This window comes from Mesoplodon densirostris, chromosome 3 (assembly GCF_025265405.1).
Source record: "Mesoplodon densirostris isolate mMesDen1 chromosome 3, mMesDen1 primary haplotype, whole genome shotgun sequence".
NCBI classification, from domain to species: domain Eukaryota; kingdom Metazoa; phylum Chordata; class Mammalia; order Artiodactyla; family Ziphiidae; genus Mesoplodon; species Mesoplodon densirostris.
In genome coordinates, this window is record NC_082663.1 from 134455386 (window position 1) to 134473752 (window position 18367).

The following is an 18367-nucleotide window of genomic DNA, read 5'->3' on the forward strand; positions in this document are numbered from 1 at the left end:
CAGAAGACTTAAATAGGCATTTCTCCAAAGAAGATATACAGACTGCCAACAAACACATGAAAGAATGCTCAACATCATTAATCATTAGAGAAATGCAAATCAAAACTACAATGAGATATCATCTCACACCAGTCAGAATGGCCATCATCCAGAAATCTAGAAACTATAAATGCTGGAGAGGGTGTGGAGAAAAGGGAACACTCTTGCACTGCTGGTGGGAATGTGAATTGGTACAGCCACTATGGAGAACAGTATGGAGGTTCCTTAAAAAACTACAAATAGAACTACCATATGACCCAGCAATCCCACTGCTAGGCATATACCCTGAGAAAACCATAATTCAAAAAGAGACATGTACCAAAATGTTCATTGCAGCTCTATTCACAATAGCCCAGAGCTGGAAACAACCTAAGTGTCCATCATCGGATGAATGGATAAAGAAGATGTGGCACATATATACAATGGAATATTACTCAGCCATAAAAAGAAGTGAAATTGAGCTATTTGTAATGAGGTGGATAGACCTAGAGTCTGTCATACAGAGTGAAGTAAGTCAGAAAGAGAAAGAGAAATACCATTTGCTAACACATATATATGGAATTAAAAAAAAATGTCATGAAGAACCTAGGGGTAAAACAGGAATAAAGACACAGACCTACTGAGAATGGACTTGAGGATATGGGGAGGGGGAAGGGTAAGCTGTGACAAAGCGAAGGAGAGGCATGGACATATATACAGTACCAAACGTAAGGTAGGTAGATAGTGGGAAGCAGCCGCATAGCACAGGGAGATCAGCTCGGTGCTTTGTGACCGCCTGGAGGGGTGGGATAGGGAGGGTGGGAGGGAGGGAGACGCAAGAGGGAAGGGATGTGGGAACAGATGTATATGTATGACTGATTCACTTTGTTATAAAGCAGAAACTAATTAAAAAATGGTAAAAAAATTTTTTTTAATGTACAAATTTTAAAACATCAAAGCAAAAATTGAAAGACAACGTACAGTTGGGGAAAATGTTTTAAAAATATATGGCAGGCCACTTCCCTGGTGGCGCAGTGGTTAAGAATCCGCCTGCCAATGCAGGGGACGTGGGTTTGATCCCTGGTCTGGGAAGATCCCCCACGTACTGCAGAGCAACTAAGCCTGTGCACCACAACTACTGAGCCTGTGCTCTAGAGCCCGCAAGCCACAACTACTGAGCCCATGTGCCACAACTACTGAAACCCGCATGCCTAGAGCCTGTGAGAAGCCACCGTAATGAGAAGCCCGCGCACCACGATGAAGAGTAGCCCTCACTCACCGCAACTAGAGAAAGCCTGCCCGCGGCAACGAAGACCCAACACAGCCAAAAATAAATAAATGTATTTATTACAGGGTTAACATTCTTGAAATGCAAAGAGCCCTACAATCGGTGAGACCAATACTGCAGTAGAAAAACAGGCAAGAAATATGGATAGAGCATTTTTAAGGGAAGAAATACATTTTACTAATAAACATTTAAAAATATTCATTCTCCCTAGTAATCAAGTAGTTACACATTAAAAGTGTGTACCTGTCACATATATAATTGTCCAGGATTAAAAAGAAGGGAAACGTCCAGAATTGGAAAGTTGTAGAGAAAAGAACACTCTGAAACACTTGGTAGGAAAGCAGTCCAGCAACCTTAACAAGAGCCTCAAAAATTGTCTATTCTTTGATTTAACAAGATATGTACAAAGATATTCATAATGAAGATAACTGGAAATGACCTAAAACATTCCAATGATGGGGAACTGGCTAGGTTATGTTCCCTTTGTGTACCTGGGTGTTTTCTAGCTAAAATGCGCACCATTGTGTGACTTAGAAAAAAGGCTCCTCTTATTCCACGGGGACCCCACCCCACACCAGGCCTAACAGCTTGTGCAGGCAACAACTTGGACAGCAGAGATTATGGCTCTGATACACACAATGTGATGGTGTGCTATGGAGTCATTAAAGCACATTTTTGAATGACATAGGGATAGGTTCACTATGCTATCAATGACATAAAATGTGAAGTGTTAAAACTAATTACTAGTTATTATTTAAAACATAAGTTTTTCAGTGTGTACAACATGAGTCCAATTTTAAAAAGAGCAAGTAGTAATATGCATAGAAAACTAGGGAAAAAAAACAAACCTAGAAGGATGTATACCAATATTTTTAAGCGTATTATATCTGGTTGATAAGATTATAGGTAATTTTTATTTTTCCTTTTTGCTTTTCTATATTTTTGACATTTTCTAGGTAGAATGTATATTACTTAGGTAATTAGGAAAAAACCCAGTAAAATCAAAAATCTCATTTAGAGTACTGAGCAGAACCAGGTGAAAAATGCAGCTTAGCCAGGAGAAATGTGTGCTTTTGGCTACTTTCATTACCTTGAGTTTCACCTAAATGCTTAAGCGTTATCGATGGAGAGAAATCAGTAGAGAGCGGCTATTTAAAATGACATTCAGTGACAGTTGTGAAAATGTGACCACATTAGAACATTGAAACGAGATGAGCTTATGTGACACAGGCCATTCTTGATGTGCAGGTTGAACCCGAGCAAAATGCTTCTGACCCAGCCCTGCTCATCACAGATGTTAAGGGGCCAAAGGAAGCTTGGCACGGGTTAAGGGACAGATGGAGAAGGCAGTGGGAAGCCTTGGTTAAGTCATAGAAGCATGGGAACTCCTCTACCCTCCACCCAGTGATTCAAGTGGGAGAAAAAGGCAGAGCGGTCTTTTTGGAGTTTGTGCTTAAGCCTAACTTTATTACGTGGCTAGTTACTTCTTTATATCAGAGTTCCCTGTTCTGATAAGGTGTTTGCTGCAAAGTGAGAGTGTTAAATGTGGCATTTCCGTTAATGGTTTGTTTTCCCTGAAGCCAGTGGTGTTAATTATCTGTGTTGATTGAGAGGAGAAAGCCCATGACGGAGTGAAATATACAGATGTCTTTGCCCTCTCTCTCTTCTTCTCTAATATTTCCCTCCACTGCTTACAACCCTCCAGTGATTCCTCACAGGCTTCAGGACAAAGTGTAAACTCTTCATCTTGGCATAAAAGATCTGCTTTTCATTCTAGTACCTTCGCTCAGCACCACATACTCCAACCACACCAAAGTAGCTTCGTCCTCTAAAAACGTGGCATGTTATCTCATGTGTGGGGACATTTATCATCTTGCTAATATTATCCACTGCCTACTATGTGCCAGGCATTGTGCTAAATGTATTATCTTCTGCCTCATAACAATCCTATCTTGTAGGCTTGAATATTGTCTCCATTTTCTAAATGAGAAGCCTGAGGTTCAAAGACATTCAATAACTTTCCTAAGGGTCACCCAGTGAGTTAGTAGCACAGTTAGAATTTGAACCCAGGTTTTTTTTTCCTTCGCCACTTTATTGAGGTATGATTGACGTACAAAAAGCTATAGGTATTTAATGTATATAACTTGAAGTGTTTGGAGATAAGTATGCACCTGTGAAACTCTCATTACCGTCAGAGCCATAAACGTACCCATCTCCTCCTCCCAGCCCTTGAACCCAGGTTTGACGCGAAAGCTTGAATACTTTTTTTTTAATTGACGTATAATATATGCAACACAAAAGTTACCATTTTAACTATTTTAAGTGTACATTTTTATGGCATTAGGTGCACTTACATTGTTGTGCAACCAACACCACCATCCAGCTCCAGAACTTTTTATCTTCTCCAACTGAAACTCTGTATCCGGTAAACACGAACTCCCCATTTCTCCCTCCTCCCAGCCCCTGGCAACCACTATGCTACTTTCTGTCTCTGTGAATCTTCCCACTCTAATAAGCACCTCATATATGGGGAATCATACATTGTTTGTCCTTTTGTGACTGACTTATTTAATGTAGCGTAATGTCTTCAAGGTTCATCCATGCTATAGCGTGTTTCAGAATTTCTTTCCTTTTCCAGGCTGAACAATATTCCATTGTATGAATATATCGTATTTTGTTTATTCATTCACCCTTCAGTGGAGGCTTGTGTTGCTTCCACCTTTTGGCTACTGTGAATATTGGTGCTGTGAACACGAGTGTACAAATATCTGTTCAAGTCCCTGCTTTCACTTCTCTTGAGTATTTATACATATTTATATATTTATATGGAATTGCTGGATCATATGGTAATCCTATGTTTTGTGACGCGGACATGGTTGAAGATTGTAGACCAGTCATTTTTTAGAATCTCCTTCAGTTTGGTCTTGACCAGTTTCTTCATGGTTAGACTCAGGTTATGTGTTTTGACTGGAATGTCACAGATGCTTTTTTTTTCTTTTAATCACACCCCACAGGGTGGCACACGATGTCTATTTGGTTGTTGGCATTTTTTTTGTTAAGTTACTCTCTTTTTTAAAAAAATTATTTATTTTTGGCTGCGTTGGGTCTTAGTTGCAGCACATGGGATCTTTCGTTGCAGCATGCAGGCTCCTTTGTTGCAGTGCGTGGGCTTCTCTCTAGTTGTGGTGCACAGGCTCCAGAGTGCTTGGGCTCTGTAGTTGTGGCACATGGGCTGTCTAGTTGTGGCACGCGGGCTCAATAGTTGCAGCGCACGGGCTTAATTGCCCCACGGCATGTGGGATCTTAGTTCCCCGACCAGGGATCAAACCTGCATCCCCCACATTGGAAGGCAGATTCTTAACCACTGGACCACCAGAGGAGTCCCTGGTTATTGGTATTTTTAACTTTGATTCACTTATTGTGCTGCTGTCTGCCAGGTGTCTCTACTGTAAAATTATTGTAAGGTCTCTTTGTAATTAATAAGTATCTTGTGAGGAGATACTTTGAGACTATGTAAGTATCTCTTTCCTCATCAATCTCTCACCCACTAGAGTTTAGCATCCTTTAATGTTTCTTGATTGAATTAAACATTACTATGATGGTTAGTAAATGGTGATTTTCTAATAACCATTATTTCTTTTGCATTTATTAGTTGTTTACTATAAAGAATAGCTTTCTTTTCTAATTTATTTATTCATTTATTTCTATCAGTATAGCTTCATGAGTACTTACTTTATTCACTGTATACTAATCTGTTGCTATCAGTATTCCTTTTCATGCTCAAGATGTCCCAGATTTGGCCAGTGGGAGCCATTGCAAGTTGCTTCCTGTGTCCTTTTGACATTTCTTCATCGTTTGAGGACTTTCTTACTTTATGACACAAAAAGATGTTCCAGGCTCATCTTATTATTTCCCTGGATTCAGTGATTTGAGGAGAGCATATTTCTGTAGAAATAAAGCCACCCCTAAATGTCAAAAATGCAAAAACAGGGTGTTACCAGGTAGCTTCACATGCATCCACCACCAGCGAGCCCCATGGGTTTGGGATTTCACCCCTGGTTTGTTACCGGATTCGTGAGTCCAAAAGAAGACATGTGCATTTTATGGCCAATTAAATATCAGCTGTAAACTTGAGCATCCCTGAGGGGGGCGCAGAAAGCAACTGGCACCGATCTCTGCTGCAGGATTGTTTGCTTTCCTTCTCTAGGATACTCTACGGCCTGCTGGCATGGGAGCTCTGTTTAGAGAGAAAACTGTTTTTACATATTTCTCTCTAATGGTAATAGAAGTGAAACTATTGTTGTGAAAAGACACTAGGTTTAGACTACACCATATGGCAGTGAGAGGCGTTCATCACTACAGCGTCTAACGGCTGAACTGAAAGTAGCCCATATTTCTGCATTTTTGGAGAATTAACCCCTGACTGCCAGAAACACCCATTGTAGCAGCTCTTCAGCCATGTAATTTAAAATAATTACTAATTAAATGAGAATAAAATAGAGTCCATAATAATAATAATCATCACTGTAACCCAAGTTACTGTTTGTTGGAGCATTACCTAGGGGAAGATGCTTGCCAAAGGGAGGAAGAATGGCCGGGGAGCCTCCAGCTTCATCATTACTGCTGAGGTAAGGAATCGGGATCTTTCTGGGGTGCTTGGGAGCTACATACCTAATTTTATATTCCATCAATATTGCTGATCTCATGTTGTTTCAAGGAATTTGCCCACTAATACAGCAGGCAGTGTGCCATTGAAAACTGAGTATGGGAACAGCTGTATGGCACTTGTCAGTGGATTTGTATCACTGCAGGAAACAACTCAAGCAATCACCTTGTCTTCGACAGGTGTCACTCTCAGCCCCATCTCAGGAAAAGCAAGGCCCCTTTGTAAGGGTGCCGTTGGGTGCGAACGTCCCAATGGTTATGAGCAGGTATGTGGGATAGTGGAGGTGGGACGTGTTTCACGTTACTGTACAAAGGCCTGTCTGGGTGTCTAAGAAAGTAAAAGGTGGGGGCTGTTTGGGTTAAAGGCAAGGTTTCTGCTTCCCGTTGTTTGGGTGATTTAAAAGAACATGCATTCCTTTGTTTATTCACTCATCAACAAGTGCATACCTACTATGTGCCAGACATTGCAATAAGTGCTGGGACTGTGGATCAAGGCAGACTTGGGCGCTGACCTCAGGCATCTGACCGTCTCGTGGGTAGTGAGGGATATACAAATAGGGGCATGCAGAAAGTGCCAAGGGGCTAAGAGAGCACTTGACAGGAGAGAAGAGGCATTCTTTTTGCAATGTGGCAACTGTGAAGCACCCTTGAGGAAGTTCCATTTATGCTAAGGCCTAAAGTCTAAGGAGTGTTTGGCCTGCAAAGGATGAGGGGAGAATGTTCCAGGCAAAGGCCCTGCATGAGGATGGAACCTGGTTAGTTTGAGGAACTAGTGGAAGTACAGAGTGTGAGGAGAAGCACAGAAGTACAGAGTGAGGGAGGATATGGCACAAGAATTTGGCAAGGTCACCTGGCTTCAGAGTGAGGAGTCCACATTGGATTCTGAGTGCAAGGGGAAGCTTGAAGCTGAAGGGTAGTAGGACCCGGTTTAGGTCTGTAAAAGCTCAGTCTGGCTGCTAGTGGAGAAATGCCTGGAGGGCTCGGGGCTTGAGTGTGGAGGTACCAGGACTGGCTTCCGGCTCTCTGGCTGGAGCCCCTGAGTGAATGGATGCACTGTATGCTCAGGTGGGAAATATCAGAGGGTAACTATATCTGGGTGTTATAATACTCAGGTTTTTCTTATTGTGGTAATATATGTCTTACCACAATAAGAAAAATCTGTGTATTGGCAACCATCATTCTACTTTCTGTCACCATGAATTTGACTGCTCTAGGTACCTTATATAATCGTATAGTATTTGTCCTTTGGTTACTGGCTTATTCCACTCGGACAATGTCTTCCAGGTTCATCCGTGCTGTAGGCTATGTCAGAACTTCCCTTTTAAGGCTGAATAATATTCCATTGTATGTATATGCCACATTTTATTTATTCATCTGCTTATTGATGGGCATTTGGTGTGCTTCCACCTTTCAGCTCTTGCTTATTGCTTGTTATTTAATGCTGTTATGAACATGGGTGTACAAATATCTGTTCAAGCCCCTGCTTTCACTTCTTTTGGGTTTATACCTGGAAGTGGAATTGCTGGATTGTATGGTAGTTCTATTGTAAGTTTCTTGAGGAACCACCAAAGTGTTTTCCACGGTGGCTCCACCATTTCACATTCACACTCAAAGTACACAAGGGTTCCAGTTTCTCCACTTCCTTGCCAACACTTGTTATTTATTAATTTTTTGGATAACCTCCATCCTAATGGGTATTATGGCAAAACATTCAGATTTTTAGATGTTATATTTGAAATGCCTGAGAGATATTTACATGGCACTGTCAAGTAAATGGTTGGCTATACCAAGCGAGATTTCAAAGAGAGATCTTCTGGCCCACAGATCAGTTTAAATTCCACTGACTAAGGAGTGCAGCAGGCTCTTGTAAATGCCTCACTATGGTGAACCTTGTGTATTTGTTTTAAGGCATCCGACCCCTGCCACTGCACCTGCTATTTCAGGATGTGAGCTTTTGGGCATTTGGGTTCATTTCTGGTGAATGAATGACATTTTGTACCTGGTTCTCCACTTTCTGATCCATATTGCAGCTCCAGTGGAAATTAACCAAGAATTACTAACTATGATCAGCAAATAAAAGTGGTGGAAAGCTTCAGAATGAGGGATTTTATTGTTTTGGTCTTGGAAGGGATATCTAACTGAAGTCAAATAGGTTTGATGATACTTTACAGTGAATGGAAGGCATTTTGTTTCTCCCTTTTCTTGATAACAAGGAAAATACAGCTTTAAAGTGTTTTTCAATTTCTCAGCTCCCTTTCATTCTCTGATTTCTTTACTCTTAATGGGATAATATAAACCAGTTTTCTGTCTGTTATTCATCAAAGCTGTCGATTTATCCTGAACAGAACAAAGGCAAGGATGTTATTAAAATAAAACAACTTCCGATTGAGCTGCTAATAAATGCTGAAATGCATCCACATGTCTCCTATTGATTATCTCCTGCCAACAAAAGGAGACACAAGTTTGTACTGCACGCTGCCCGTGGAAATGAAAGATTTAATTAGATGAAAACCGAATGAGCTGGAAGATCTACAGTGCTCAGCCATCAAACGATTGTTATTCATAATTGGCTGTTTGAAATGTCCCTGCTTCTTGAGGCTTTTTCACTTAAAAAATTCCCTACAGTGCATTAAGATGAACACAGTCGTTAGTAAATTTTCCCCCATGCATTTGAGAAGCTCAAGGTCGTGGGCTAGAATGAGCTGTGTCAGACCATAAATCAGGTGTAATAGAACATCTTGAAATTGAGAATTAACAGGTGAGAGCAGGGAGATGGCAATGTCTTTTCCATTTCAGGCCCATCTCCAAATGCTGAAGGTGGAAGAGGAGATGCTGGTGGGGAGGATGTAAGAAGAGGCCCATAAACTCTGAAGGTGGAATTCTTTAGAACTCACTAACTCTGTAATCATGTGCCTGTAAACTTTAATGTCTGGTAAATGCACGGATGTCTAGCAATGAGAGTGTATTGAAAAGTGGGTATTCACTTTGCCAGGAATGTTTCAAGCACCCACCAGGTGGCCTGCTTTTTAAGACAGTGGGGAAGAGAAAGATGGATGTGAATCATTGCCTGTGGCAGCCACGTGGCACTTAACCTGTGCAGGTTTTTCTTCCTGGAACCCCCAGCAAGTTATTAAGATTTAAAAGCTTTGGTTTCCTCATTTGCACAATGCGGGCGTTAATCATACCTATTTCATCGATTTGTCATGAGGATTGAATGAGATAATGTAGACAAAGTGTTTAGCACAGTGACTGGGCACACGGCACACAGTAAATGAAAGTCAGCTACTAGCAATAATATTTCACCTTCCACATCTAAAGGCCCTGAAGGGAAGGCATCATTTCTTCTATTATATTTCCCACAGCATCTTGCTTTGTACCTGACACTCTGCTCTCAGTAATTTTCGACTGAATTAAAAAGAAGTGTCGATCTCTCAGTCATCAGTTTCTTGCAAATTCAGATGAGAGCTGACAGTCATTCAACAAGTGTGTATTTACTGTCTTACATTGTTTTTAAAATATCTTGTTTTCTGGTTACAAAACAAGTAGCAGCTGCTCCTGGGCAGAGGCAGCAGTGGTTAAGAGGGCAGGTGCCGGAGCCAGATTGCCCGGGTGCGTGTTCCTGCTCCCCCCGCCCACAGAATGATTGGACGGTGTGAGGATTAGATGAGTTGAGACACAAACCACGTGCAGCAGGGTCTAGCACATAATATGTGCTCAATAAAGCATAATTCGTGTTGAATGAAGTACAGTAAAAACCAACCAAGAGATCATTCATTCTCATGACCCTGAGATAACCGCTAATAAATGCTTATTGAAAATGTGCCCCGGGGTTAACAGTGCAAGGCATAATAGGGCATCATGAATAGCCCAGTTATCGAACCCTTGCTGCCACCAGGCACTGTACCCAGTGCTTTGCACCAAATATCTCATTTAATTCACACAACAATCTTATGGGGTAGGTAATATTATTCCCCTTTTGTAAGATGAGAAAACAAGATCAGTGAGGTTAGGTAACTTCCCAAGGTCATGTAAGTGCTAAGTATGGAGCTGAGATTCCAATGTAGCTCTCTTTGGTTCCAAAGTTAACCATTTTGCCACCCTATCTTGAGAAGCCTGATATTGAATCAAGACCAGACAGCCGGTATGAAAGAGAGATGCATGATCTAAGTGAGGTGGGAGAGCTGGAGGAGGATCAGAACACAGGTACTTATGATGTACTATGCTCCATGCTATGACTGTAACTTCTGATTAGGCTTCACACTCTTTCGTAACACAGTGATTTAGATGTTGGAGCAAAGTTGGCACATGAAATGAAACCCAGCATGCACAGTGCTGCATATTAAGCAGGGGCTCAAGTCCAGATGGGTTTTTCCAGGAAGGCTTTCTTGCTCTCCTGCATGTTTGGGCCTGATTCTTTGTGTCATATCTCACTGAGTTTATGCTGCAGTAGAATCTCAGGCTAGATGTTTTCTCTTTAATATCTGGCCCCCTATAGCCACCACTGCTGTATAAAAACACTGTGGTATGATAGTTCTTGTTTCTCAAGTGTAATTTGGAGTCAAGTGGAACAGATAAACAATGTCAATGAGAATATCTTCTGCAGACACTGATGGGACTTATCTGTCTTGAAATGAGGACATAAAGGATGCATGAATGTTTACTTTGTCTTTGCATCTTAATGTAACCACTGAACACCCTTGGTCCCCAAGCAAATTAATTGTCATGAAATGAGAGTAAATGACACGTAAGTCTGTACTGAGCTGTTTTCTGTTGGATCAGCTACCCCTCGGCACAGTATCACACAAGAGGCAGGCCTCTCCAGCAGAGTTGCATGAACAGCTGTGCTGGATTAAGTGTATTAGAAGCTTCCTTAGAAAACTCAGGGCACTGATCTTCTAGCTTGAGGTTGGTTTTTGGCATGTTTGTGGAGTGAAGTTTCCTTCTCCCTGTAGAAAAGGTCCAGAGCAAGTCCTGATGTGAGGCTGGCTTCCCCACACATCCCTTACTGTGTGACTTTTACAAATCACAGCCTCCCTGAGCTTTATTGGCTTTATGTACAAAATAGAGTTGTGGCTAATAGTTATATATATATACCCATATATAATTTTAATTTCTGGTAGTGATGAAATACACATAACATAAAATTTACCATCTTAGCCATTTTTAAGTGCACAGTTCAGGAGGTTAATTATTGTTTTTCAATATAATTATAATGCTACCAACATTTTAATTTAATTTTATTGCATTGTATTATTTTTTACTGAATGAAAGATTGTTTAAATTCTATACTGCTTTACAGTTTTCAAGTTTCAAACACATGATTTCATGTAGTCCCATAATAACCCTTTTTCTTCCCCTACCCCTAAATTGCCCCTCCCCCCTTCCCTCTCCCACTGGTAACCACTAGTTTGTTTTCTATATCTGTGAGTCTGCTTCTTTTTTGTTTTATTCACTTGTTTGTTGTATTTTTTTAGATTCCACATCAAAGTGATATCATGCAATATTTGTCTCATGTATTTCACTTAGTTAGCATAATGCCCTCCAAGTCCAACCATGTTGCTGCAAATGGCAAAATTTAAATTCTTTTTTATGGCTGAGTAATATTCCATTGTATATATATACCACATTTTCTTTATCGATTCATCTGTTGATGGACACTTAGGTTGCTTCCATACTTTGGCAATTGTAAATAATATAATGCTATTAATATTACCACCACTTGCCCAGTAGAATTGTTGTGAGGATCAAGTGAGAAATAAGGAAGTGAAGATGCTTCCAAAACTAAAAAGTGCTTTGCAGATATTACTTGCTACTGTTAGTGTGATGCCATCATCTCTCTGGGCTCTGTTTCTCCATCGGGGACTTGAACTTCAGATGCCTTTGGCTCTAACATTCTGTGCAAACGTTACCTCTACCCAGCAGAGGTTTCTATGTCAATAGGGAGTCAAAGCTTACACTAAAAGCTGAGTTTTCTTTAACAAAACATCAGTATTATCATGCACATGGAGGTTTTGTCACTTGTCACCCTGTGCTGGAAGCCATTGGTAAAATCTGCTTGGCTTGTTGGTGACCCCGATATGTCTATATTTATATCTAGATCTATATCTACATCTATATCTGTATCCATATCTATCTTCTGTTTGTTTGTTTATTCAAAAATATTTATCCAGTACCTCCTCATCACCTGGGCACTGTCTGAGGTGCTGGGTGTAAAGCAGTGGATAAGAGAGACAAATTCCCTGCCCTCAGGGAATTTGTGGGGAAGGCAGACGATAACCCAGTAGATATATAATATCAATAGGAAGAGATAGATGCTGTAAAGTTCAAGGCAGGAATGGAGGGTGACAGGGGCTTCTCCTTTAGATGGAGTGGCCAGGGGAGGTATCTCTAAAGAGGTGACATTGGAGTAGAGACCAGCCATCTGAAGGTGTGGGGAGCAGTGGATGGGCGTGGAGGAGAGAACTTGCCACGGAGACCCGGAGGTTCCTCCCTGGTCTGGGCGTCTGTGACTGTGGCTGAGCTGATGGTGACACCCGTGCAGAAGAACTCTCAGCTGCTTCTCTTTTCCCTGGGTTTCCATAGATGAGAGTATTTCCAGGACTCAGAGCTGTGTGTCAGGGAACTCCGGAGCTTCTCCAGGCAGCTGGCAATCAGTGCTGGGAGAACTGAAAATCTTATTGGTCCTAATTTTACCTAATTTTACCCTATGAATAAGCTTCACCTTGAGCCCCTCTCCTCAGAGGCCAAGAGGGTGCACAGCCTCTGCTGGCTGCTGAATTCCTGCAGCCCCGCTTTGAAACAGTCTGCGCTTCCAAGAGCTGCTGATAAAGCATGAAGATGCCAAATTCCTTCAAAACAGGGCTGTGAAATTTGGTAAAGAGGGGACAACGCTGTTAGTGAGAAGAATAGGAAATAAACATTTATTGAGGCTTTCTGATGATCTAGCAGGCACACGAATTACCATAATTCATTCATAATTTTGCATTTGTTCTGATATTGATTTGGCAGCTTTAATGGAGAACAAAATAACAGAGGCTTTAATGAAGCAGAAGGTAGTTTTTCTCTCATGTACAAGTCTGAGCTAGCAGGTGAATCTGGAGAGCAGAGAAGCACTGTTCTATCATATCAGCCTGGGGCCTGGACTCCTGGTCTACAGGGTCAAAGATGACTCACACCTCCTCTACGATTGTGTTTCAGCCAACAAGGAGGGGAAAAGAAAGTGAGGACACGTCCCCTAGTTTTAAGGGTGTGACCTCGGAGTTGTGGACATTATTTTCTCTTATATTCTGTTGGCCATAGAGTTGCCAGATTTAGGAAACAAAAATATAGGACACCCAGTTAAATTTGAATGTCAGATAAACAACCAATACTTTTTTTTTGTCCTAATGGGGCATACTTATACTAAAACAATTATTGGAATTTTAATTTGGGACATGCTTTAGTAAAAAATTACTGGTTGTTAATCTGACATTCAAATATAACTGGACATCTTGTATTTTATCTGGCAACCCTAATTGGCTAGAACTTAGTGACATAGACACATCTAGCTGCAAGGGAGTCTGGGAAACATAGTCTTTAGGTGGGTGGTAATGTGTTGAACTACAGCTTGGGGTTTTGATTACTTAAAGGAAGAGGGGAGAATGGATATTGGAGACAGCTAGCAGTCTTTGCCAAAACTTATGTAGTCTCATTCATTCATTATACTAATATTTATTAAGCACCTACTGTTTGACAAGTATTGCATAAACGACATAGACAAGACTTCTTTTGTCATGGAGCTTATATTTTAGTGGAAGTGACCAATCATAACAATTTATACTCATGTAAAATTTTAAGTAGTGATAAATGTTCTGAAAAAAATGAGGCAAAGAAGTTTTTAGAGTTTGCTAGGGAAGCTGCAATTGGGGAGGTGAGGGAAAGCTTCTCTGGAGAAGGGACATTTGAGTAGACACCCAGATGAAGTGAGGAAGGAAGTGTGTGAAACTCTGGGGAAGAGAATGCCGGCCGGAAGGACCAGCTAGTGCAGACAGCTATGACTTGGCAGTTCCAGGAACTATCCATAGAAGGCGCCCACATGGCTGGCGTGGAGGGATCAAGGTGGAGAGTGTAAGGGAAGCAGGCAGGAGTGGGCTTTGGAGACCACGACATAGAGTATTTTGTTTTATTTTATTATTTTATTTTATCTTATTTTTTAATTTTATTTGGCTGAGACACGTGGCATGCAGGATCCTAGTTCCCTGGTCACCTGTACCTGCTGCAGTGGAAGCATGGAGCCCTAACCACGGAACCATATATTCTCTACTTTTTCTCATGGAGGAGGAGACAAGACTTTGTTCTAATGAAGCGATTAACGAATAAGACTACCTCAGATCCGGAGTCTCAGACAGAATCAACGCTTGTAAAGAGTGGTCATCTTCATTCTCCGCTCTCCTGCAGTGGAAGCGCGGAGCCCTAACCACAGGGCCGCCAGGGAATTCCCCCATGACAACGCGTTTTTTAAATTCTAGGCATGATGAGATGCCACTGGAGGGTTTGGATCAAGACAGTTACGTGACTTAATTTACATTTTAAAAAGATCACTGTGTCTGCTGGGTAGACAGCATGGCTATAGGGAGCAAGGGTGAAAGGCAAGAGATAAATTAGGTGGCTATTGCAGGAGATTGGGGTCGGATAGGGCCTTAGGGATTGGTGGAGTGAGAAGCTGTAGGATTCAGGATGTATACAGCATTGTCACCCTCACCGTACAGGTGAGGGAGGCTCAGGGAGCCAGGACGTGAGCGTAGGTTTGCACAACGTGTGACTTTGCTGGGAGGGGATGGGGAGTGTAGCTCAGGGGAGTAAAATCTTGTCGCTTCGAGAGGTTTCAGCCATCCTTTAGTCCTTGATCTGGACATTGCCACAGGAGGCAGAGGGAGGAGAACAGAGAATGAAGATGACCACTTTCTTGACAAGCGTTGATTCTGTCTGAGACTCTGGATCTGAGGTAATCTTACCTGTTAATTGCTTCATTAAAACAAAACCTTGTCTCTTCCTACATGAGAAAAAGTAGAGAATATACTCCTGGAAGTCAGCGGCTGTGACACCAATAGAGCGTAAGCTGCACAACAGGGACTTTATTCTTTGTGGTCCCTGGGGGCTCCAGGACTGTAGAAGGAAGAGGCTTTGGAATCAGCCACACATGGTCCTGAATCTCATTTACTAGCTGAGCCTTGGTTTCTTCATCTGTAAAGTGGGACCATACACAACAGCCTCTCAACTGCTGAGAGCTTTACAAGAGAAAATATGCCTGAAACCAGTAGCATCCAATAAATGTGATTCATCTTATGATTTTGTGATCATTTTGGGTCCAGCTCCTCTTAGTGATGTTCTTTATGTTTCCACCAGCTCCTTTACTGCCCCATATCTTGTAGTTATTCCCCATCCCCTTCCCTTGCTTGCTTCTCTCCTGTGGTGATATTTAGAGCCCCACATATGTGGCCTAGTTGGAAAGTGGCATGAAAAGCACAGGAAAAAGGCCAGGAGGAGGGGGTCAGGAAATGTGGCATTGGAACCTGAACTTTCATTTAAGTCAAGTGAAAGACTTTGCGTACTTGATGGTTCTTGCTTAGCTCCAGAAGCACACAGCTGATGAGAAACAAATTAGAAATCCAAGGTTTTTTTTTTTTTTCCCCAAGTGCTGTAAAGATACGTGTTGCTGGTGGAGCTGGTCTTTCCCTGTGGGTCAGTTAGGCTCTCTCTGAAGTGTATGTGCAGATAGAAATGATTCCTGCTTCTGATGAGGCTGTCAGAACCCGGTATTGGAGTTTGGAAAAGTTATTTGCAGTCCTGTTTATTTGAATCATGCATAAACACACTCTGTAAGATGTCTGACTGCTGGGGAGGGGAAAGGAAGGGAGGGGAGGGGAGGGGAGGGGAGGGGGTCCGGGAGCAGACCTTTCTGCAGTGGATTTTTTTTTTTTTTTTTTTTTCTTTTTGCGGTATGCGGGCCTCTCACTGTTGTGGCCTCTCCCGTTGCGGAGCACAGGCTCCGGATGCGCAGGCCCAGCGGCCATGGCTCACGGGCCCAGCCGCTCCACGGCATATGGGATCCTCCCAGACCGGGGCACGAACCCGTATCCCCTGCATCGGCAGGCGGACTCTCAACCACTGCGCCACCAGGGAGGCCCTCTGCAGTGGATTTTAAATGTGGAGCAGCTGGCCAGAGTGGTTGTTCACCCTGGGTGAAAAGACTCAAAGAGCTCTGGACTTACAGCGGGAAGAGCCCTTAGAAAACTAGGGGAACTGATCTGTTTTACAGATAGGGCTACTGAAGCCCCAGAGAGGGGTACTTACTTGCCCCAAATCGCACAGCTTGGCGTGAAAAATAAAGCATGGAAGAAATTTGGTGGGCTTTGGGGTCAGAGAGAGTTGGGTTCAAATTCTGGATCGATCACTATATTCCTTGGGTAAGTTACTTAATTTTCTAAAGCTCCAATTTCTTCACTTTTTAGATGGGACTAATAATAGTTCCTACTTCACAGAGTCAATTTGAGGATTAACAAGAAAATCCACGTAAAATAGCACAACGCTTGGCACTTGGTAAATGCTAAATAAATACTTCTGTTTTGTAGTGTCGATGATGATATATTTTTGAGGTCCAAGGAACTGATAATAGGAACTCTTTCTATTGTTAACATGCCACACGCCTCTGGTTTGGTCCTTATTAGAGGGTGTGGGGGGTTGAATTATTTTACCCCAAAAGATGTCTTCAAGTATTAACTCCCTGAACCTGTGAATGTGACCTTATTTGGAAATAGGGTCTTTGCAAGTTAAGATGAGCTCATGCTGGATACGGTGGGCCCTCATCCATGACTAGTGTCTTTATAAGAAGAGGGAAATGTGTACACAGGCACACACACAGGGAGAACACCATGTGAAGACAGAGGCAGAGATTGCAGTGATGCTGCCACAAACCAAGGAACGGCAAGGGTTACTAATAACCGCCAGAAACCAGAAGAGGCCAGGAACGATTCTTCCCTAGAGATTTTGGAGGGAGCATGGCCCTGTCAATACCTTGATTTTGGACTTCTGGCCTCTAGAGCTATGAGACAATAAGTTTGTGTCGTTTTAAGCCTCCCAGTTTGTGGTAATTTGTTGTGGCAGCCCTAGGAAACAGGGTGTCAGTGGGGCGGGGAGTGTTCTGTGCTCCCAGTTAAGCCTCTAGGGTTAGGACTGTTAGCTACAGAACACTCATTTCTGTATTTTCAGTCCATTGAATGGTAACCTCCCAAAGAGATCCTGGGTGTTTGCCTACTGACTTAGTGATACTGGAGGGGTGTGTGTGTGTGGGGGGGGGGTGGGTGATGGTGGTGGGCGTGACACGAGTTCTACGATAATGAGAGCGAGAAGCCTTCATGATCCTGACTGGACATTCAGGTTCACAGAATGCCACTCAGCAAAGGCAGGAGGGGACACAGTAGGACCAAGGACAAGGGCTGCTCTGTCTCATCTGTCCCAGTTCTCCTGTTACATCTCCCTCCTTCCCCTTCTCTGTCATGTGAATATAGGTAGTTCGCTTGTTGGGCTGAGATGCAGAGAATTTGGAACCAACCTAGGAACTTGTTGGAATTTATAAGTCCTTGGTGAATACCTTTTTCTTCATGTCAGGTGTGGACCAGGAGAGAAATTCCAGGGAAATGCTGTGTGCCTGTATAATTTCCCGGAGACAGCCAGGTGGTCTCTGTCTCAATTCATACTTCCACAGGGTGGTCCTGAAAGATGTAGAAGTCCTTTTCCAGCACAGAATCCCTCCATCCCTGTTGGCCTCATTGGTCCTGCCTTCCCATCAGTCAGTCCTTCTCTGCCTCTCCTACTCGGTACTCTGGCAGTCTCACTTTGAGTAACTCTGAAGTTCTCCTCTGCCTTCTCCACCCTCCTCCATTCACAGACAGGAATGATGAACCAGGCTCACTGCTCACTGCCATAGCTACTGCAGGAAGACTTGAATGCGTCTTGAAAGAAGAGATAACACATTCTAAGAATGTATACAGTGTTCAGAGCTCCCATGCCAAGGGTGAAGGCTAACATGGGTGGAGGTGGACATGACAGTGGAATTGTGTGCTCATTGACGGAGGACTCCTGTAGGAGCCCAGGCTATTTGGACTCCTGAACTTCTGACATAATCAGTGCCATTTTGGTCTTCTTTCTTTTTTTTTTTTAACTTTTGAATTTTATTTCATTTATTTTTTTATACAGCAGGTTCTTATTAGTCATCCATTTTATGCACATCAGTGTATCCATGTCAATCCCAGTCTCCCAATTCATCACACCACCACCACCACTGCCCCACCTCCACTTTCCCCCCTTGGTGTCCATACATTTGTTCTCTACATCTGTGTCTCTATTTTCTGCCCTGCA